The 25168-nt window shown below is 36.6% G+C and overlaps 1 long non-coding RNA gene across 1 annotated transcript in view; it reads right to left on the bottom strand.

Annotated features, from left to right (window-relative positions):
• Window positions 1–1845: 1845 nt before the first annotated feature.
• Window positions 1846–25168, bottom strand: part of LOC114363211 (uncharacterized) — a 35576-nt gene continuing 12253 nt past the window's right edge. Inside the window, exons 2-3 of the long non-coding RNA XR_003656758.1 lie at window positions 17184–17272; window positions 1846–1921 (exon numbers count right to left, since the gene is read on the bottom strand). This is a non-coding gene — a long non-coding RNA (uncharacterized LOC114363211). The remainder of the gene's footprint in view (window positions 1922–17183; window positions 17273–25168) is intronic.

Below are 25168 nucleotides of genomic sequence, written 5' to 3'. Positions count from 1 at the left end.
AGTGTGAGCACTGCTTAATTAATAAATTAATATTAAAGATACTTATTTAAGTACGTAAATAGTAAGTGCAAGTTTTTACTATCAACGGCACTTAGCTCTACATTCAAGGTGAAAGAACTTAAAATTATCTACCAATTATCTTTTAAAATCCTGAAGCCTTTAAAAAAATCTAATAATAGAATGAATTTGTAACTAAACGACCCCAAATGAGAATACGATTTCTAAGAAGCTTATTCAATTAACTAAGTCATCTGCCGTCCTTCGCGATCCTTCTAATTAATCTCAATTTATACGCATTAAACATGTACAAAATAATTACAGAGTCAACGGCGCAGGGTCAGTGGCCCGTAAATCTTCGCGGGGACAGGGACCCAGGTTCAGTCCCGAGTCGCTCCCGTACATTAATTGCATTTCAAGCCTTGTAATTGGTACAGCTGGCACGAAAGGATATTTAATTAAATTGTGAATATTAGAACACATGCGCCCATATAAGATTAGTCATGTAAAATCGTACAATATTACACACGGTGCTGCTCGCCAGTTTTGTTACTTGAACTTAGCTAAACACGCTACCGCGTAGTCTAGATTATTAAAACTTAATAAGATGAAATGAATGAAGACCAAACCTGAGCAGTGGATTACTTATTTAGAATTTAGTTTTCAGTTTAAAATTATTTTCAAAAAGCCGATACTTAATGCTCGAAAGAATTTAAGAGTAGATTAGTTGATTGAATTCAGAATCCTTTAAATACTAGTATATACGATATTTCGTGTTTCAGGGTAGGAACAAGAGTGATGTCTCAAATGACGTCAACTCAGCATTGGGATAATTACACAGCAATACATTTGCTGACGGTACAAGCTGAGACGGCCTCAAATTATGACGTTGGCTCCAATTAAGGAAATCGCTGGCGCCGCCTGGCGGCCGACAAGCGAACGGACGCAGATTGACAACCATTGTTTTTGTAAGTTTTGTTAGCGAAAATCTGATGAGGAAAAACTTTATAAGGATTAAACTTGCAAAATTCTCAATGGGGCAAAAAAATATTTTTTTTTCATACAAATATGTACTCGTATATCCCAAGTCCGACCGCAGAGGTATCATTAAAATCTCCAAGTAAGAGCTAAATAAATTACATAAAACAGCGGTGACGTCATAACTTGCTATTGCAAAAATATTATTATTTTAAAATTGGACATAAAATGAACATTTATAATGTGATTTCAAGAGGAAACCTTACGCTTTGCAAAAGCTCACGAGGAATAAACTTCAGTTCAACTTCCGCTAAGCTTTTAAAAGTTGTCAAGCGCAAGCTGCGCAAGTAATGAGTAATGACGAAAGATATAATATTATCCCCGCTTATTTTTCAAGAACTAAATATTATATTTCTGTAAGTTCCAAGCGGCGAGCCAATGAGCCAAGTCATCACAAGTTGGGCCAACTCTAGCAGATACGAGAAATTGGTTTGTGGCCGCTCGTACGCCATGTTGGATGTGCACCGACATTAATATTGCTTGCCTGCTCTCGTCCTGCATCAACCAACAGATTGTGTCAGATACATACATTTCTAGATTTTGAAACTAGACATCTGGTTTCGTGTAACCTAGACACCTAGATTTACCGATATTAACTCAAGAATGCGAATTCTAATCGAAAATAAAGCCTTTTTTCTCCTTTAAAGTCCTCAATCTGAGAGAAATTTAAGCTTGTTTTAAAGGCGGGTTTTACCACAATAACCCAATGGTTGATAGAGATGGAACTAGCATTCTCTAATTGGCAAACCGATGCATGATTCTTTAGGTTATAGCCGCTTTAAATGTAAATTATATTGTATAAATAAACCATACCATGTTTAAAGTATCTCGTGCATGCTTTTATGAAAGCTGACTCTGTAGGATCGGCGAAGGGCAGTCACTGTACCTAGAAAGAAAATAAAACAACGTCACAATAATATCACAGAATGAGCTAGTATACTCCTTTACAGCCAGACATTTTGTTGCTAAATAGTACCTAATTTCAACGTAGCACAAAGGGCAATTTCAACAATATAATCTGCCCAAATATTTTAGAAACAGCACGCAATTTTCACCCATTCACGAGTGATCTGAATAAATCCGAGTTAATTAAATGGCGCTCTAATTAGTGTTGTAATTGGCCCGGCCGGGATTCGAACCTGCGGTTGCGGCGGCTATCATGGTCGGCGCTTAATCAAAAGCACGTTAGTGACTACAGTGGGAAGAGCTAATTAAGTTAGGTTTGTAAACCGGTTCTAGTGTATCTTCAATTAAATTAAGCAGAACTTTTTGGATAGAAGAATTATCTTTTTCCCTGGGTTGTCTAGAAAAGATATCGTTTCCTAGCTACCATTCTCTAATATGTAGCACACAACATAATGCAACATGACGTTGAAATCCTAGACGAGACCACAATTAATTTTGATGAGAAATAGGTAGTTGAAGGAAAAGCAAACTGTCTAAAACGATGTTTCCAAGTGTTCTTACTTATGTAGATGTGGGTTCGGTTAGTTTAACATTTATAGAGATACATAATGTGTATCTTCTGTCGGAGAACTCGCGTGTAATTTATACGAGTAAGTAGATATAATATTTCATACCCGAGATGACTCGGCTTTAAGTTTGATATCTCAAGATAGAGTTGAGAGCAGTCGACTAATCACTAACTCGTAGTTCAAATATTAGCAATTGAATCTTCTGCTGTACGTAACTTTGATCTTCAGACATATCCTATGATACCTGTTATATTAAAGTGGGATGTGTTAGCATAGTTTATACTTTGTGTATTCCACGATCTGGCCCTAGGGTTGATTCCCGTTTATGACATCATAATTTTTTTAACATGTAAATACCGAAAAGGAAGCCAGAAATGTATACACTATACATACTTAATCACGAAAAAAAATTAGAGTAACAACATTTTTTACGTTGTTTACACAGTAAAATCTGTAAAAAGAAACAGCCAGTTCCCACAATTTTAATTACCGCGTTGGAACAGTTTGCAACACAATACCTTCACAGCCTTAGTTATTTCCGAAGCAACAGTACGAAATAACGCAAAATGGAGGCATCGAGGAGCCTTACAACCTCAAATTACTGCTGGATATGGAAATAAAATATGGGAACGTTCTTCAAACGAATTTTGCTTTAAAATGCATTTTGTATTCGGTGTTAAAGTTAATATTACGAGCGAACTGCAAGATGAGCGCTGGAAATATTTTTTTTGATTTCGCGCAACTCCGAAGCGACTTATGCGAATTTGTGGTAGCGAAATGAAATTCAGTATAGCACTTCTCGACAGTTAATTTGAATTTTAATGTAGGTACTCCATTTCAATGTGTTACTTATGTTTTAACACGTATTCCTTCCAAAACGAAGTAGACAGACATGAGTTACAATTTCAGGTGCATTGCATGCAAAAGTACACATACTTAAATTATACATAATAATTGTTTGTGAATGACTTACAAATGACAGTATGGTCTGGTGTCACGCCATTCCCCAAACACGATTTATGAAATAGATACATGTGCAATTGAAACCACATCAGACGACAATACATTTTCGTAGCAAAATAAATATACATACTAAACTCACTTAAGATACCACAGCGTTCACCTTGATACTTTGTCTGTACTTTGACCTTCAGCGCCTTTATTTATTCATAGAAACCAACAGTGAACATTGATAAGAATAAGATTTTTCTCGCAGTACAAAATTACCTAGCGGTGGCGCTTTATTAACATGCTTTTATTTTATTTTGTAGCTACATGTCTATAAATGCTCTGTAAAAGCATACATCGAAATCCTTTTAAAACAGACAACCCCCAAACCTCGTCTTTAAATAGTAATTCGATACGTTTTCATGTACATTTTAATGATTGCATCGCAATAATCCCCTTCCGAGTAAGCGCTCGATACATGCGCCGCTGGCCGCAAAGCCGAATGTTTACTGGACGCAAACACTGTTTACTAGCACAGGGCGGGGAAAACGGTTTACATTGGAAAAAAAAAAGCTTAATAGTAACCATTTCTTTTTAAATGTATCAACATGGAACATAATTTTAAACTAAGATAACTTATAGACACAGTTTATTCTTTGACAATACAAAGAATATTAAACAACGAAGGTATTAGGCAGTAGCTAATAGCAAGTGTAGATTATAAGTCACTAACGACACATTTTAAAATAACAATTAGTATAAAATATACTACATAGAAAAGCAAACTCATTTCTAAAACACATTTTGTACAATCACATTTTAAATAGTAAAGTAAATACATGTTAATTTTATTTAACTTAAATATGTATTACATCTATATTTAATTAGTTATTAGGTACTACACGTTTACTTTAGTTTCCAAATTATGGCTAGATCTAAAATGGAATTGTAGTATGGAATGGAATGGCTGTTGTCCCAAGGCTACGCGCAAAGCATCGAAATATAACATCGGCAGTCCCACTTCGTCCGCTCCGAAATATAGAAAACGTGATTTCCAATTCCTGAAATCACTCTTATATTATTTCCTGAACTGAATTGAATTGAAAATCAATTTGGTGCATTATTTCTAGAACATTTTCGCTGCAGCTCCGTGTATTTCTCAATTTACATTACAATAAGAAGAAGAGCTCGAATGCTCTCAGGGAAGTTGCAAAGTGTATTTTTTACAGCGATTCAGTATTCATTTTGAAATTAATTGCATTGGTCTGACTTTTGCTACACTTTATCTTATATATTCTATTACACTTAAAGCTACGAGTACATAATATACAACAGTGGGTTAATAGGGTGTAGAAAAGGGGTGTAAGACAGCCGAATTTTCGAGCGCATTTTGTATACATAGAGCTGGCACTTAGAAAAATTTTGACGGTATGCCATTTTCATGAAAAAAAAAATAGGTGTGATATTTAGAGCACCCCCGAGCGACACCCGGACCGAACAGTGTTAAGCTTGATACCTTCTGTACATTCTTTAAAGCATCTTCTTCGTTCTTCTTTCATGAGATGACATGACGATGCGTGTGCCAGAGAGAGCCGCGTGTGTCTTATGATAGATTATCAGCCACACTACCAATAAGAGCACACGCAAGGCTCTCCCTGTCTGACACTAATGTAGTAACTTCTGAAGCCTTCTTTCTTCATTGACAATCTTCCAACTCAAACTTCTTCTCTTCTTTTCATACAGCTCTTACCTAGCTTGCAAATCACGATAAAAGAAGATCACATACGATCAAATTCTTCTGCTCTTTAGGTAGCTTATTATACAATAGAACAAACCAGTCTCTATTTATTTACCCTATGAATAGTCGCTTGGAAAAAAACATAATTATGATAAAACTGAAAATGTATTCTTCTTATTCTAAATAAGTACCTATAGGTATAGTCTATACATCCTATTTAATAGTAACTGGTTGCAATAAACATCAATGTATGCGTACCGCAGCATATTTTTGCAATATTGCACTACATTTCAGCATTTAGCTCGCTCCATGATCTATTACGATAAAATTTATCCGGAAGCCTGAAGCCCTAGGGCTTCTCAATCACTGTCAATACATTCTGCGGCTACAAATGAAACAAAAAACATCTCCGCGCTCAAAGCGGCGGAAATCTAAAAATTCAATAACAAATTCAATCTTCAGTGGAAAATATCTGAAGAAGAGGGCGAAGCGTACCCCTCCATAAATCTGGATGGCGGTCAAATGTCGGAAAATGACCGGTTAGCTTCTATTGGGAGGGGGATGATTTATACTTCGACTGAGAAGAGCCTTTAGAAAAACGATGGTCTATTATAGTTATTCGAATGGAAATTAATAAAGCTTCAATATTCACTCATTTATAGTGTGATTAGGCACTTTCCTTATAATAATTTCAAAGCAACTATTAGAAAATGGCTTTTGCTGAATGCTTTTTACACTATTGACGAATTCATGAAGTATAACAAATGAGTGCACTGCTTGATAGGACACAGATTGACTGACTTTGAATTTATGTACCTATTATAGTATAAGTGACGACCATCTGGGATTTAATCATTGTGTTCTGTTTTATTATAATTTATCTTGAATGCTGACATGAATTATGAATGAAACAATTAATTGAAATGTAATTTAATTTAATGTAATTTATTAAAAACTGGTATTATCAATATTTGCATGCTATGACTTATGGCTGAACAGGAACTGACACTTCGAAACATGAAAATGTAAAAGACCCATTGTAACCCTGTTTATGCAAATAAATAAATTTGAATTTGAATTTCAGGGCAGGTATGTACCATCCTAAATTGCAGGTGCGATTACAGTCAAATACCTACTTTATGCTGTATAAAAAATATATGGGTTGCAGCAGAAGGATCGAACTACAGTAGATGACCTAAATATTACCTAGAAGATTAATAAGTCTTTCTTAATAAGTACCTAATTTAATTCGAATTTACAACACCTTTATTCAGATGCAACGATACCACATGCTATCGTTCAGCAGTCGCGTAGCAATCGCTTTTCCGTCAAACTATTTATCGCCTATAGCCGTAACGGAAGCAAACCTTTCGCTGTATCGCGACTACAATGTTTTACAGCCGCGATAGTGCAGTTGATGGCGGCTGGCGGATGCTGTGAGCTTTGTAAAAAGCTTTAAAAGCCACTGATATCGCTTAAAATGCAATTTCATTAGCTTATAAATATATATTATCTTTCCTAATACTGAAATACGAAAATATTGTACTTAACACAAGAGATCTACGAACGTATGTACAGTACAGTTATCAATACAAAGGCTGGAACTTAATAGTAACTGTTCATAAATGCACAACTTCAGGTATATTCTAATTAGTCACTTAATATAATAAATTGGTGAGAATTAATTAATGTCTGTTGTTACAAATAATGTAGTTTCCAAGTATGAACGTAATTTGATAAAAATAAAGGTTTTTGAACTTCTAATGTAGTCGAGGGCGTCCACTCGTATTAACATGAACATCTGACGTGAGCAGACCGGAAATTAAGGCCGTTCTACACTCCAGCTCGCTAGAAATGGAGCATGCATGATATAACTCATTTTACATGTTCTAGAACATTTTACATTTAAAACTACTCTTAGAATGCACCTGTATACTAAGCTCTCCATGCTGATATGTATGAAACATATTAACATGAAACATACTGACATGAGCCGGCAGACCGGAAATTAAGGCCGCTCCACACTACGGGACGCTCTAGAAATAGATCATGCACGAAGTAAGGTCACATAGCTATGCTTGTGTACATCGTGATGCTAAAACTATTTTCTAAAAACCATTTTTTTTTATAATATCAAACGAATCTGTCTGGACAACCACTAATTAGGTCTCGGCTAACTTGTCAAATTGTTAATTAAAACAATACGTCGGTGTAACACGCCACGATCGGCAGCAGAGCTGGCGGGTGGCGGACAACCCTTGAATAATTCAGGCTCGTTCTTTATTCATCAGCTCAACCCTCGATCTGGCCCGTACAGCCTCGTACATACATCAACGTTATTTGCGAATCTTTTAGCAGCCATCGGTTTTGCATAGCCCTGCTTGGATGTCAAGGTCGGGCTCACTTATCCTACTGGAACCTATGAATCATAGAGCTATGTATTAAAATCATAGGTTACACCAAAAATAACGAAGTTTTCTGTAACCTGTGTGTAACTGTAGTCCCAACATGTCGTGGAAACTTTTTATGGTTATTAAGTTTCCAGTGTCGTGCTATATGGGCATTCTTCAGCCGCCTTGTAAAACAATATCTCGATCAATACAATGATCAGAAATAAAAATAAAATAACGACGTTTTATGCTGAATAAGTAAGACACTCTTTCAGAAAAATAAATAGCAGAAATATTTTCGCGAAAAAGTTGTCACATCTTATCTAAGACGTCAAATGCCGCTTTCATTTTTATTAAAAAATCAGCATCGTGTCACCGTAAATTGTGATTTTCGTGCTCAAACGCAATAAGTGGCGTCATCTAAATAACGTTATTGTCAGGCCGCGATGAGCGAAAAGGCCCAAATTGTCCTAACAACGTTTAAGGGCTCCGCCGGAGAGGGCCTTATTATTTTATTTTCCCTCTCCAAATAATTGGGTGAAATGTAAAAGTGGAGTTTGAAAGCTTTTATGCGATTTTACCTGCGAACAACTACACTTTGCTTAATATTTAAGGTAGAAAAATCCTAATTGGTAAATTATTGATGAAATCTAAAAGGATATATTAAGACCTATACTTAACAGTTTCTGAAGAATGCAAGTTAAGACAGTACATGTATGTAACACATGTAATCAGCCAAATGAAGAATAAAATGATGCAAAAATCACGAGTTAAGCCAGCAACAGTTGAAAAAGCTTATTCCCGAAGCGTAACATACTTACCGAATGTAGGTAAGCGCTCTATTTATTGTACATTCTGTATTTTACTCGTTAATAACAAAGCCTAGCAATATTCCAGTTAAATTGGAATTTGCTGATATGAAATTTGTATAAGGTTACACTAACGTAAGTCCTACAATTCTACATCAAGAACGCTGCAATTTAATTCACACTAAATCTGTTTTCGCATACATATTACTCACAACAGCAAAGCTTTCTGAATAGACGTAGTTTCACACGAGAGTTACCAAATATCTCAATTTCTCCAGTGAAACTGAAGATGGTGCAAGACAAAAGGGGTACGGTTCGTGTTCAACGCATGAGTGCTAAGCAAGTCCTGATGGAATTGCATCTCAGGATTTGGTATGTAGGATTGCGTTTTACCCATCTGCATTACATAAGTCTGAGTTTTGTCGTCATCCGCCCGAAAATGAACTTTATACTTATCCTATGCAACAAGCATGATCTTTGGTATTTTTAATTTTTCAGTAGTGGTACCAATACCGAGAAATAGTTGAGAGTATCAATATTCATATTCGGTCTTTGATCTTAATTAAGATTGTTGATATATGACCTACATTGATCGGCTTTCAAAGCGGCTAAATTGCCAAACGCTAATACTAAATAGAGTGTGGTTGGGCCCTTATCCATTAGGATTAAGGCGCGCGGAGTTAAATTGCTCTATTCAAATCTTAATTATTCGTGAACGTTGAGTATGTGCTATACAGCGGTGGAGAAACAAGACCAAATGCCACAAAAATTAGTGTTTAATTAATAACTGTTTCATAAAGAAACGTCTACATTTTCTGAATTCAACGCAACAGAGGGTGGACTCTAGGGAAATAAGAGCCTCTGTGATACGCGTCTTGCGTTAAACCATGCCAGACATTTGTGACGGCTGATATGTGCTTGTGATTCTTCACAGTTCAGGACAGGAGAAGGTCAAGGTCCCGTAGTAGGTAGATATCTTTTATCCCAACTATATTAGACTAAGAGCTACTGAACGCCAGANTTGGATTTTCTTTATTTGCAGTAACTATCCAGAGCTCTTATTTTCGTATGTAGCCCTACGATTTACCTCCTAAATATTACCATTCATCAAAATCATCTTATTTGGTCAGATTCAGTAATTTGGTATTTGACATAGTTCATCTGAGGGACCACATTCGGCGGGTTGTAGCGTCCAACTTACAACACCTACAAATTTATCATTCTGGCTACATTTGTTTTAGAGGTTCTGCTAAATATTTATGTATACGAAACCTTCGTTTTCCACAGTGGCCTCTCGAAGGGAACGCACATTAAATATTGTATTTGTTTGATCATTCAAGTTTGATAATAAAAGCACTATATAAAACTTAACTTCCTGCGAATTCACGTTGTTTTTGTTTTTAATTACAATCGATAACTACACATTCCAACCATCGTATGTTTTAAGGTTAATCTGTTGATATCAACGATTTCCTGTTGATACCTTTTATGAAATGATCTCAATCTAAATCGATTGATTAACAAGTTTTATCGAAAAAAGAATGACAATTAAACCCTGCATTGATTGTGATGAATCATTGTCGCAAAGCGCTGACCAAAGTAACCAGCATATTTTTTTTTTCATGCTACGGGACTAGAGATGGGTTTGTAGCCAGCTAGTTTGGATAATAACTGATTATTATCTATTAATAGCCATTATTAGCCATCCATTGGCTAGTAACCCTGCTATTAATAGTTTCTTACGTTTTTTCTTCCACCTTTAAAATCAAATCAATATTAAAATCAAATAATATTACTCAAAGAAACAAAAAAGAACTAAAATATTAAAAAAACATCAATGTAATTTATATAAACGACATTGTAGTTAAAAAGAATCCAAATATATATAAAAGGAGAAACTGACTGACTTAGTGACAGATCAACACACAGCCTAAACGGCTAAACGTAGGTAGGCACTTGAAATTTGGAAGGGACGTAGCTTAAATACCGTAGAGGTGCACTAAGAAAGGAATTACCGAAATTCCCAAGGGAACGGGAAATAGCGGGAAAATCCTTTTGTATGAAAAATCTAAACCGCTTAAGTTAGACGCTTGTAATTTGGCATGTAGGTACATTAGTAAACTTAAAGCTTAGTTACAACAAGGAATTCCCGAAATTGCCACGGGAACGGGAATTAGCGGGAAAATCCCTTTGTATGAAAAATCTAAACCGCTTAAGTTAGACGCTTGTAATTTGGCATGTAGGTACATTAGTAAACTTAAAGCTTAGTTACAACAAGGATTTCCCGAAATTCCCACGGGAACGGGAATTAGAGGGAAAATCCTTTTTTATGAAAAATCTAAACCGCTTAAGTTAGACGCTTGAAATTTGGCATGCAGGTACCTTAGTAAACTTAAAGCTTAGTTACAACAGGATATTGCAAAATTCCTACGGGAACGGGAGTTAGCGGGAAAAAACATTTGTATGAAAAAATCTAAACCGCGTAAGATACATGAAGGGGGTAAAACGGGATCCACGCGTACGAAGTCGCGAGCGGCCGCTAGTGCTATAGGCGATACTAAAAAAATACATAAAATACCCAGAAAATGTCAATAAATAATAAAAGCTCAGATATTTTTGACTTTTTTTGTCGATAAAGATAGGTTTAGTAGTTCCGCCTATTTTCATAATATGTGCACTTTTTCAAGACTCATACTGTACTAGTGGCCGCCCGCGACTTCGTACGCGTGGATCCCGTTTTACCCCCTTCATCCATCTTACGCGATTTAGATTTTTTATACAAATGTTTTTTCCCGCTAACTCCCGTTCCCGTGGGAACTTTGCAAAATCCTGTTGTAACTAAGCTTTTAGTTTACTAAGGTACCTGCATGCCAAATTTCAAGCGTCTAACTTAAGCGGTTTAGATTTTTCATACCAAAGGATTTTCCCGCTAATTCCCGTTCCCGTGGGAATTTCAGGAATTCCTTTCTTAGTGCACCTCTACGGTACCTAAGCTACGTCCCTTCCAAATTTCAAGTGCATACGTTTAGCCATTTAGGCTGTGCGTTGATATGTCACTAAGCCAGTCAGAATCTCCTTTTACATAATTATTTAGACTAGCGGCCGCGCGCGACTTCGTACGCGTGGATCCTGTTTTACCCCGTACATCTATCTTACGCGGTTCAGATTTTTTCATACAAATGTTTTTTCCCGCTAACACCCGTTCCCGTGGGAATTTTGCAATATCCTGTTGTAACTAAGCTTTGAGTTTACTAAGTTACCTGCATGCCAAATTTCAAGCTTCTATCTTACGTGGTTTAGATTTTTTAATACAAATGTTTTTTCCCGCTTATTCCCGTTCCCGTGGGAATTTTGCAATATCCTCTTGTAACTAAGCTATGAGTTTACTAANGGCGTTCACTAGCTCTTAGTCTATATAATATATATAATATATAATATATATAATATATAATTATATAATATAATATATAATAATATTATAAATGCGAAAGTAACTCTGTCCGTCTGTCTGTCTGTCTGTCTGTCTGTCTGTCTGTCTGTCTGTTACGCTTTCCCGCTTAAACCTCGCAACCGATTTTGATGAAATTTGGCATAGAGATAGTTTGAGTCCCGAGAAAGAACATAGGATAGTTTTTATCCCGGTTTTTGAAACAGGGACGCGCGCGATAAAGTTTTTCTGTGACAGACAAAATTCCACGCGGGCGAAGCCGCGGGCGGAAAGCTAGTTTATCATAAACACAAAAGAAGTAACAAAGTCGACATTAATTAATATTGCTAAGATAAGTCGGGACCTGCTACAAAAAGATAACTCGATTAAAACTTGCTATTATTTCCTCCTGTTTGTACCGAAGAAAAGTGTTTATAGAGATATCCTGCAGGTCTTGCGCCATTCGTCTTCGAGATAGCTCAGACCTTTTTCCGACTTTACGTTTATTTCTTACATAATGTGCCTAGAATTTCTGTTATTCAGACACCTGCTTTGTAAGCCAATGTACCGCAACCTCAAGGTTTACTTAGACAATTTATTCATATGTCTGGATCATACTTATTTACTTAGCAAATCCTCTTTATACGGATCACACTTTTTATTGGTGTTAAAATGTTTACAGTAGTTTCTCTTTGTTACAGGAAAGATGGGTTTCTGTTGTTACACTACTGTGTACTGTGTAAAAGCAAAGGACAAATATGCAAATGAAAACCTTCCAGTAGGTCGCGTAGAGTCCGGAGCGAAAAGATCTCTGGGATAGTCGATGACCTCCACTTCGCTATAAATTACGTGTTCAATGAAATCACGGCACTTACTAGGGTCGACCTTTTCTGGTTCAATTGTTTTTTTTCTTATTTCCTAAACAAAATCGACCTATTTAAGCGGACGTTTTCTTTCTTCTAAAGTTTTGCTTGATTAAGAGGATTGTAGAACAGATCTATATAAATAAAAATAAAAATGAATTGCTGTTCGTTAGTCTGATTAAAAATTTTGGTTTTAAAATGTTTGTCGTAGTCCAGGGTAGGTCTAAACGATGAGCAAATAAGGAAAAATTGCGATGGCTTATTTATTGCCTTTAAGGCGGAACAGAGTTCGCCGGGTCAGCTAGTCTTGTAATAAAATTATTCATTCCTATTTTGTTTCATAAGTATCAATTTAGAAAAGCTGTCTAGACGACCCAAGATCTAAATCCAAGTTTTAAGCGATAAGAAAATAAAATGAAATCTTATTGCTTTTAACTTGCCTACCTACCTTTAAAATAATCTCGTGTAGCCATAGTTGTGCTATAATAGGCGGAATATTTTTAAAATTTTATCTTGTTCGCGTAGCATTACTAGAGTAATATTGCGTGGGCGTTCAATTCAACATAATTCGTTATGAAAGGATGCTCTTATTCTTATTTCGCTGAAAAACATTGTAATGTAAACTTAAAAGCAAATTAGCTTTGAAAGGAGAGTCTTTGTGTTCATGCAAATGGAAATTCTAGATAAACTTTGCATCGTGAATAATGTTTTTGTCATATTCATTAAGCTTAATATGAACGTAAAATGTGAGAGCGTTAGTCTTGCTAATTTATGTTACAAGTCAAGTCACATGTAGTTTCATAATACTTATACAGCTCCGTTCGTTCGTCGAAATTTCTCTTTACTTAATTATCTGAGTAGGTAATTCTATTTTGAGTCAGATCTAAAAGGAATACCTATTTCGTTTGAGTGTAATAAAATGACAATTTGATAAAGTTTGTCTATGTGTACAGTTCAGCTAAGTGGACAAACAAATTACAGCATCCTATCTACGTCCCGTTTTTTCGGTGTATCCTAAACGTTCGTAGTAAAACAATACCTGCCTATTTCCGAGGGTAGGTTCATAAAACGCGAGAAAAACGGCCCGGAGGTCCGGGGCAGTGGGGGGCGGAGGACACGGTACTAAAGCTCACAAAATACGGTAGAGGCCTGCGACAACGAACGAGTTGCCAAAATTGTTAGACTATTTGTTTTTTATCTGCTGTGTTAAAAAATCTGCCCACAGGCTTTAAAAGGTACAACTGCGCGCACAATAAGATATCAAAGTTGTATATGTATATCCCGACAGTAAATAGGTACTTTGGTATTATGATAACTACGAGTAGAAGCGATAGAGCATGCGAAAATCGTGTCGAATCAAAAAATAAATACAAACAAGTACTGAATACTGAAGTACATTCGTAACACTGAAATAAGCCTTTATATGCTAGCATTATTTGTTACGCTCGATCGTATCTTTCAGTTCATAAGAGCAATATTAATAACCTAACCCTCTACTACCCTATCGTGAATCCTGTGTTTCCCACATCATATCTTATTTAAAGGGCAATTCATACCACAATATCCAATCTTGGCCCTAATATGGCCGATAGTTTTTAGGACCATACAGGCTAGGGTTTTATAGTCGAAGTTAGGACAGATATACGATCTTTTGGACCCATCGCCCAAATCGTATTGAAATATCATTAAAACGTATCGTACCTACTAAACTAATTCTTTCAAAGTTTGCATAGTAGATATACTCGTAAGTATTTGAGTTTTTGAATAAACTCCTGATATTGTTTAGATTTTCAATCAACTATTTAAAGCAATTTCTAAATCTTGTATTGTTTTTAAGGGTCGTTTATTTCTCTGTTTCATAAAGATAAGACCACCTAAATCTTGCCGTTCAATGTTTTTCTATATCTGTATAATATCCCGCACTTGAGACGTTCATCTTTTGAGACTTGTCGAGTTCAAATATAAGTAACGTTGGTTAATAAGGGCCTCAGCTCTAGATTGAGGCGAAGGGTCGGATCGATATTAATAGACGGTCCACAACTTTGACCTTTATTGGATTGAATTATTAAATACATGTTTCGGCGAGGTTATTATTCTAGCGATTGGCTATAAATTAATACAGGCGATAGTCTTTTTTTGGATCAAACTTACGCACGATATACACATTGAATGAATGAGTTTCTTGCGTTGTTTCTTTTTAGAATTGGCCCCCATTTTTGTCACGAAGCAATGATAGGGTTAATGCAAGTACTTTATGTAGAGGCGTGTCATTTGAACATAATTAACATACCTAATAGAATCAAGCATTTTATTATGAAGGAGGTTAAACTACAAAAACCTCCTGTAAAAAAAGAAAATATGGATTTGAAAAAGCAAGGGAACATAAACCTTATAGAACTAATCAAAGCAATTAAACACACGCCAAAACAATCTGGCAACTCCGAGCTCCGGAAACAAGTGTTACCGTGGGGAAGCGTAATCGAGTCAGCCCGGATTCGAACCCGGACCCTCCCGCAACTTAGTCTTAGCGTGGATTCGGGATAATAACATCAAACTGTTAAGTGTGTATGGAGTAGCTGTTAGTGTTGGGCGAAACTTTTACTTCCGGTTTGTCTTCTGATAAAATAGGACATTTTTATTTCACCTTGAAATAACCACAACAAATGAAATGAAATAAAAATAAAGCCTTTAAGAAATTAGTTGATTCGTAATATTTACATGTCATGAAAATAAAATGTTCCTAATTCCTATTCCAGCCCCTGAAATAAAAACTTTGAAAAACGCGTTATATTTTTATACATAATACTTTGATCGTAAACGATAGAGAAAGAATAATAGCAAAGATATTGAAAGAGGTATTAAGTAATATCTGAATAAGAATGGGCTACGTTTTTGTAGCGAACGGGCCCGGACGTGATTCGCATATTACAGGGCCGTATTCGAGCAACCAATATTCCTTATCTGTTTTGCCTTTATTCGTATTAAATAACTGTACAATAAAAGGTAATCGTGAGGTGTGGTCGGTATTTTCAAAGTTATGATGTTCGATCGGAGGCACTAAGATTACCTTTCTTTATTTACTTACATAGTTTTTAATTTCAAAACTACCTACTTTATTACTTATTTCTTGAAATGTTAAAACAGTTTTGTGGGGAAAATCATATGTTAAATAAATAACTGAATAACTTATTTCGTCCAAATGTCATAGAACTTATTTGCATGAGGGATAAAATTAGCTAGGTGTAGATATGCAAATACATATGAATATTTCTCAACTTATTCATATACGGAGAGCAGCAGCTAACACAGCAGAGTACTTATAGTGTTTTGTAGCTGCTTAATTAGCTGGAAAATCATGTATAAATTAATTAAACAATGCAATGCATGCATGCAATTAATATGTTTATCCAATTGTTTAAAGTTATTATGGGATATTATTAATAAGTATTATGAAATTTTGCAAAGGAAATATTCAATTTTGTACATTTAAAGTTATCTAAGACATAATTATGTTCATGTAATGAGGTCATTTTTAATTTGATTAAAAAACATAATTTATTCTCGTCCCTAATTAATAGTTATTCATATCACAGGGGAACAATGCCCGAAGTGCGTCCCTGTGGCCCTTCCAACGACGTGCGGAGTAGCCCGTTATCGCCGCATTGGCACAAAGCCCCAGGTTATTGAGATGTGCTCTCCACAATAATATTCGACCGAGTGAAATATCGCTATTACGTACCACTTTGGCGGTGGCTTCAGTGGTAGCGAGAAGAGAAGGGAGAAGTTAGAGTAGCTGGGCATTCTTCTTCTTCTTATCGTGTCGACAACAAACCTACACCGTGTCAGCCCAAAACTCGGCTACAAGAGTGTCAGCGTTGTCAGCAGCATTCATTAAATCCTCCTGAGTGCAGTTGCTCGTTGGGCTGGGCATTTATTTACGTGGAATTCCATATCGTCAAACTTCTACTACAGATACAGCAAAAAAGTTGTGTATGCTAAATATGTCTTAAACATAATGTTATTCTATCTATATTGACTTGAAAGTGGATGTCAATAGGGACATCTCATTGCATAGTTCTCCGCTATACTCGGGGACCTACGCTGCCAAGTGCCTGGAGTTTGTTTCACGTTATAGCATGTTTCATATGCATGGGCCATCTGCGGCGCTTACGGCCAATCTGAGAGAGTTGTGGACACGATGGTTTTACGATAGTTTTCAACATACTTACTCGTACAAGAATGTTAGAGGATACTTTGTGCTTTCATACGAATTTTAAGCCACAATGCATCATACAAGTAATCGGTAAATCATTCATATTTTATACTATCCTTATAAAAAAATGCTATCCCAAAAAAGGCTTACCTACCCAAACACCGATAATACGCGTACCCATAAATCGCAGATCACTTTCTCCCATATATCCCACTAGTAATGGGGATTTTCCCATAAAACCTTCCTGTCCCATAACTAGAGCGGCATAAACCTCGAATCACTTACCCCTCAAAGTCTATTCAGGCGGCCCCTAACTCGATTCCCGCCAGCCCCATGGTGCTATTGTTCCCCCCTGAGGCTCCGCAAATCCGTACCTGAAATGAAGAAAATTAGGTTAATATCTTGCTAAAGTCTCGATGCCCGATTTTATTCGTTTCGCCATTCAATTCGGTACCATAAGTTATTAATTATATCAATAATCTTTTTTGTAATTAATGGATATTAACAGCTCAATGACTTAGGCTGAGTTGCACCATTTTACTTTAGCTTTAACAAACGTCACAAATCTGTCAATTTCCATACAAAAAACACCGGTTATCGTTTAAGTTACAGTCAAAGTTAGGTGGTGCAACTCAGCCTTAGCAGTAGGTAATTACTTTACTACTACATTATTAGATAGTTGTTCGTGAAATACATGTTGTAGTTAAGTTACTTTGTACTATTCCTTTGAAAATGTAGATCGTATTTCGGAATCAGTTGCATAAATTCATCAAAATTAACATTGTAAATAGGCATGGGATGGGACCTCCCCCATGCTATCTAATCCTTCATAATTAATTTCGGTTTTAATCAAACTTAATACAATTAATATCTTTCAGAATTAGATTTACAACATTTTGTCATTTACGGGCTTTGTAACTAATCAATTGTACGATTTGATACCATAATGTATATGCATACTCTTTGATGTCGGCATTTTAACCAAAAGCTAGATTCATTAGAAAACATTTTCAATTTATAAGAAGAATATAAATTGTCTTGTCTCACATCAGCATGATAGTGTGTAACGCTACATAACTGTTTTGTATGCTTTTTCTTTTAAGTACTGGTAATAAAACTATGAAACATATTATGAGGTTATTAACTTTATAATTAGTGGCAGGTTCTCTACAAATCAAATTGCCTTAACAGTCAACAAAGTGATTTCATAGCTCCTTCATTCTAACAACACTTCTAACGGTCATAGGTAAACGAATGTATCTTCAAGTCGATTGCAATAAAATATTATTTTCGAGCTTCAGTCCAATCTTTGATTTTCTTCTCCATTTCACACCAAAATCAGAGAATAAACAGTCGAACTACCGCGGCCGCTCAAAGGCGTATCACAATTTCCTCCGGCCCAGTGGCTGCCGCGACAAAGGCGTTCCGGTTCGACTCCCAACTCGTTTCTGGAGGAAATGTACCAAACGATTCTTTTCTCTTTGGTGATTTGTTTTTGTACGGCATTTCTGGGAATTGCGAGGTCAAATTCACTATCAGATACCTTTATCTTATGATTTTTGGGACATTCATGCGTCACGGATCACGGCAATAAATCAAACACTTACCTTGTAATAATTAAAGCTTATTTCGTCAACTAAAACCTTACGCTAAGTAAAGATGTCCAAACAGATAACTTCGTTAAGAAAATAAATACTGACTATCCCGGCCAATTACCTCTCGTATGCTTCCATTTGCCTGCGCCAGTCTCACCAGGAGTATCCTATTTCTTCTTAATTCAAGTTTACTGGTGCGTGAGCTATTCGTCGAAGCCTTTCCATTACGTCATCAAAGACAATAGCAGCTTAATTAAGCATGTACCACATTTACGGGCGGGCGCACACGCGCGTCAGTGCAGAATTAGGCCACGACACACGAGACAAGGGTAGTTAGCCGCCTGCAAGTCAGCAGTCCGGGAGATTGCGATTCAGTCTTAGTGGCATGGTAGATGCTCCTGAATAGTTTAGTACCGAACAAGGCAAGACGTCGCAGAGCACTAGTTGGGAGTAGAATTTAGACTAGTTTTGAAGTATCTGAGCGCGTCCTAAAGCCGGTGACTAAAGGCTAAACTAAATAATAAAATCATTGCTTCTAGTCGGTATATTTAAGTAATTGAAAGAATCTAAAAGCTAATGTTTTTATTTAAAACGCAACGTTGGGCGCCAACTTTCTAGACTGGCGCCCAACGTGGTGCTATTCTTCGTTATTATGCTTTAACATGATTGACGTAATAAAAATGTAAACTCACCTATCGTTTTATTGCCCCATTCCCAAGTTTAAACCTATCGTTAGGTTAGGTCGTTATCGTTAGCATCAGGTAAATACAGGTGTCCGAGTAAAAATTGATTCCACTTACGAGCGCAATGTTTGCCCAAATCGATATGTTGTCTATTAGTGTTGATGGGTTGACGATTGTGGTCAATTACACCTTTCAATTCAATTGATGACTGATGAAAAATGATCGGTATCAGTTACCGAATATTTTATGAAATAAATATGCGGCTTTTGTTCATTCACTCTTTATTTGTTTCGATGTAGGTATTTAAAACTAGTAGGTATTATCGAATATTGGGAATATTGCTAAAGGATCAATTTCCAGTACTTTTATTTTTTTATTGTTACTTTGGGTGGTACAAAGCCTATTGTATTGTATCCGTTCGCACAGAATTTTCAAAATATTTTTGTGGCGAGAATCTAGTATTGTGAGCATTATAACGTGAAGCCTGTGGTCGGCCGTGTGTAGCATTCGAATCGAAAAATTCCCGGCACAAAAACCTTTGAATACATCTGCATGCCAATCGCGACGAAACATCCCAATGAATGGGAACAACTAATGGACATAGGGATGGAATACAAATGAAATTGGAGCGGGTGCAGAAGATAATCCAAAACCATGAGTACCGTTGCAAAGAGATTAAAAGTACATCTGTATTATGATTTAGAGAGACCAATGCAAAAGGATGAAAAGGCGATCAAACCCTGAGTTTTATCGAGTTCTTAAAACTCTTGAAACTGACTGAAGTTGGGCCCAATGGCGGTGATTGTTAAAACAAATAACAACTATGATCGATTGTTCAATCAAGAGGCGCGTTCTTAAAGACATTAAATAGAAAACTGGCAACCAACAAACACCTAAAACCGAAACCTAAATGAAATCTAAAAGAGCTCTCAAAATGAAACGCCAGTGGAATCACAGAGCACGATCAAACTATAACAATAACGAGCCACTGACATCTCACCCGTCATCAAGCAGAGCTGTAACTCAACGAGTCCCGGTAAATCCCGGGGACATCTCGTTCCCGACCAATTAGCCGCGTTATCCCGCGATTCCCGCGATAATTCCCCGCTCACCCCCAGGGATGCCCATCGGCTGTATAATGTTTTCCATTAAAGGTTTTAAAAGGGTTTTCTGTATTGAGGAATTAGCACGTAATTTATGTCCTTTATTAGTTGTACGTGGATCGGGTTAATTTTGGTTAATATTTGGGTTTGATTATAATATATCCCTAAGGATAAACAAGCTGTAAATGAAGATACACTCACAGTTACTGGGTTACAAAGAAAAGAGGTTGTTGCTAATTATTAGCTCACGTGTAAACCGCTTGTGACATCCTTTAGTTAATGTTAGCTTAACTTCAGTTTTATATGCATTGGTTAAAATAAATTGTTTTACGAATAGTTCTAAAAGCGAATGCTCCATTTCTCAAGTTTATTCACCGTACCTTTATCTTTATTGGGACCGATTGGGTATGGTATCGTACATCCCTCATCAATCTCGATGCAACTCCGATTTGCATATCAAAGTTTAATTATCCGCCCGTTTGCTGATATGGTCGCCGATTAATGATACGAGCGCTCCGATTGCGAATTGGAGACATACTCGTAAATATATCAGGCGGTACTGACGGATTAGTATACTCAATGGCTATCTAACGTAAGGTTAGTTTCACAGGCTATCGTTTAAGAATGAATTCATTGGCTCTTTTAAATCGATGTCAAATAATCTCAAGATACAGTAGTTTGCAATAGATTTATCATATAGTTGTCTACAAAAATGCCCAAAGACAGTGATTTTAACAGTGTTACCGCACAAAATGCACCTGTCAATTTTTGAACACGAAACACGAAGTAATGTCACTCGCGTACAAGTTACGCTGAAGTTTCGGTAACATCTGCGCTTGACAACCTAAACAAGTTTGGTGGACAACATTTTATTACTTTTTGGAAAAACTAACGAGTTATAAATAAAATATCAAGCAGTTGATTGTCGAATAACTTACTCGCAAACAACGCAAAGTACTCGTAAGTAAAGAACAACCAGGTAATTAATCAACTGAATCTGAAGTAACCTATAAAATTCTATAAAATATAGGTAACTTACGATTAGTTACTTTAGAAATAGAATAAATTATACCGTGTCTTTACAATGCCTGCATGGATACTGAAAATTCAGTCTTCTAGTTTTATCCACAACGATGATACAGGGGGTCGAAAATGGCCTGAATTGCTTCGAGAAAAGGATGGTACGGCCGTGCCGCTTTTTTGCTCGACTTGGTGGGGGCACTGCCGAGCCCCCAGATTTCTTGTGGTTATTTTACCAAACATTTCCCTGTTATTATAGTGCATAATACGAACAGTGTAACGCGTACAGATCAAATCGCATGTAAAACCGAGTTCCCTAAGCTAGATATAACGCTTCCAAGTGATCAAGTACGCGTCAGATAAGTGGAAATAATCGCATCATATTAGGAGTAATCCAAAGAATATTTCGCTCTCGTACATTTTATCTTTTTCCTTAACATTCCTCTTTGCTGGGCTCTACACGTTGCTATCTACATCTCAGATTAAGAAAGGATGTAACGGAAGTGGGAACATGTCGTCCCATCGTACATCTTGAGTTATGGGACCGTATAGGAAAAGAACGTCGAATTATATGGTATACAACGCGACCGTCATTTGGAGTTAGTTCAACTTCCAGAGTCATTCATTTTTTACATGGTGAGTATGTTTATATTATCAACTATTACTTTATTATTTGTTTATAATAAAAAATGGGGAGGGTCTGATCGGGTTCTTTATTTATTTCAATATGGCAATAACTGAGTACTATTTATTCTACGCGCGTGCTCCGACTTACACTCTAAACGTCATTTAACCGTCGACTTTCTCGCATTTTTGATCTATAAATAAAAATCTGTCATTCAAGGTCTCTTCAATCGAACCAGCAAATATCACAACTCGTAAAATCTTCACTATCAAATATATCTGTAACGTCGACCGCAGCAGTTAAGCTCGCCTAAATATGTGCGGAGCTTTCGTGTAAGCTCTGACTCTGAGGGTAGTCGTACATTAAGCCTGCTTAGTTACCGCGCGGACTCTCCCCCGGGATGCGGCGACGGACTCTATTCACGATTTGTACTCCACACAGTACAAGGTATGTTGGTATAGGAGGTAATGTTTTCAAAGGATAATTAATTAAGGTAGCTAATTCGGACCCAATCAAGTTATAATTGAATTTCCTCAAGAGATGTGATAGGATTTTATTTTGTTTGAAAATTTTTGATATGGTCGATGAGTAACCCTAAGTAGATATCTGAAGTAGGTACTACATTATTATATTGAGGATGAGTTGTCTTGCACATCAATATAGTATTAAAAAAAACATTGAATTTACCACAGAGGGCATTTTGTTTATTAAAATAATATACCAACACAATATCGAAATGAATATCTCCAGTCCCTCAATATTCATGTCCATTACCGCAAGGTGGGAACGTGTTTGATAAAACATTATCATAATATCGTCCCTCCCATTACGTGTGCATGTGTTGGTGGAATCATGCCTGCCCTTAATTATCTTTGATTACTTTTACATACACCATGATGACATTTACGTAGCTGTACCTTTTGGATTTCGGACGAATAAGAAAACAAAAGCAGAAAAACTTTTGTTTTTGTTCTCTAAATTATTTTGTATCACAGCTATGACAGAGATACTTTAAAATTATACTCGTATAGTATCAAGCCCATTGAATCTACAACTACATACCATTACAGGTATTAAGTTAAGAGGCATTCCAAAACACAATCTTGATAAAATATCTCCTCACCTTTTTACCTAATTGAACACACGCGTAATTTTAAGAGTATAAGTACCCAGACGTAACATTTCATTTCGTATCCGCCGACTTCCAAACTAATTAGCTAATTCATCCCGAGCTCAAGTTGAACACACAAAAGTCAAGAGATAATTATAATAGAAATTACCTTCGTACGAGTATTTATTCTCGTCAAACAACGAATTAAGACGAAGTCGTTTCTGCGACTTGCGTCAAAGGACCTCCAAATTAATTTGTGCTAATTACACAGTCGAAAGACAAAGGACGAACAGCCAGGAACAGGGGACAAGTTACAGGTTAGTCCTTAAATCAATGAAGCGAAGTTAGCGTCGAACAAGTTGACGATTGTACATGTACAAACCTAAATTAGTAATTTGTAAAGCAACTCGCTTCTGACCCTTTGAAGTTCATTCTGCATGTTAAAATAATAATTTTATACCATTAATTAACGTAAATTATTTGAGTAACATCAAATTATACGAAAAGATGTTTGTGGTTTTTAAGTAGATAGAGCACACTTTATTGTTCACAACACAAGACAAGAAAACAAATAATAAAAAAAATATTGCGATATCCTTAGCTTACTACACAGTCAAAGCAGTCAAAGGCTGTGAAATAAATAGTTTTCCCGGTCTTTTCAAGTTCGTAAGTGCCGAATGAGTTGCTGTGACATTTTTCTATAAATAAATAATTATTACTGATGAATGGAGAAAGAAAGGTTGCGTCAACGCTCATAGTAATTGCCTTAGCGTGCACGTGATTTGGGCACTGGGCAGGCAGCATGGCCGCGGCTAATGGCATTACGGTAATTGAGTTATGAAAGCAATATTTGAGTCGGCAACTATCCACGATAACTTCATTGCGCTGGAGATACCTTGGGCTTATTGACTGAAAGGTTACATTAGTTTAGTAACAAGTAACAGCCGATGACAGCACCATCTGCTATAACCCAACCTTTCTCAATCAAACGTACACCTATATCAAGCACCATCAAGTATTTAACAGTACAATCAAAACTTCCGACTCTTACACGTGCCCGTTTATGATTTAATCATGGACATTTCAAGGGTTCCCAACATTTGTCGGGTAGGCCGCCCAAAACCGCGCTCAAAAACATGGGGTCTAAATTATCAAAGGCAGCCCACAAGCCGGATGCGCATAAAAAATGTCCGAGTGTCCGACTGTGGTGCGTCCGGAGGCTCGGACGCTAATTTGGAGCTAAGCTTTTTGCTAATTAATTTACCATGTTTGTGCTTCAGCGGTCGAGGAACAGGAAAGGGCAGGATGGGGCCCTCTGTGTATTTACGCGAATGTGTTGAATGTAAGTTGTGCGAGATGAAATCCTTGTACCCTCGCTAGAGGAAGGATTAGCCACAATTTGGTTTTCTTTGTTAAACCATACATAATACATTATTCATATTCTCAATTGGGCGTAATACGAGTACTCTAGCTGACCCCTAACATTTAAATGGTGTAAGTAGGTACACCCGCAAAACATTGCTGCTTATAATTAATTACACGACACGCGACATAATAAATTGTGCCATCGAGTGATTAACAGATAGGTACAATAAAACAATTCACATGGACTTTAATCTTTACTTCTTTACTAATTACTAATATTATAAAGCTGAAGATGTGGAATATGACGCTCAACCACCATAAGGAGCTATGGTGTTAGTGCATCTAATTTGCACAGTCTTGGTTTGTCTATATATACTGGGCAGGGTAAAAAACTTCGTCACCGCGATGCAGGATTGTATGCGCGATGGAGTTTGCCATAGTAAGATCGTAACAGCGCCATCTGTTGGTACGGTTTGTAGTGGCGCAATTTATTAATCACAGTTTGTTTATTTGGTTGAACGCGCTAATCTCAGGAACTACTGGACCAATTTGAAAAATTCTTTTTGTGTTGGATAGTCCGTTAATCCCTGAAGGCTTTAGGCTATATATCATCATGCTAAGACCACTAGGAGCGGAGCACCAATGAAGAATGTTTCAAATCAGTGTTTTTTTTCCTTTTGAGAGCTGACGCTGCGTAAACGGTTAAAGTTTCGCATAAATTATGTATGATAGGATTTTCCCCTTTAAAAGTTCTACAAAAAAGTCCGC

The sequence above is a fragment of the Ostrinia furnacalis genome, unplaced genomic scaffold (assembly GCF_004193835.3).
Source record: "Ostrinia furnacalis isolate ACB-3 unplaced genomic scaffold, ASM419383v2 OfSCF7018, whole genome shotgun sequence".
NCBI classification, from domain to species: domain Eukaryota; kingdom Metazoa; phylum Arthropoda; class Insecta; order Lepidoptera; family Crambidae; genus Ostrinia; species Ostrinia furnacalis.
This window is presented reverse-complemented; position numbering and strand designations above follow the sequence as displayed.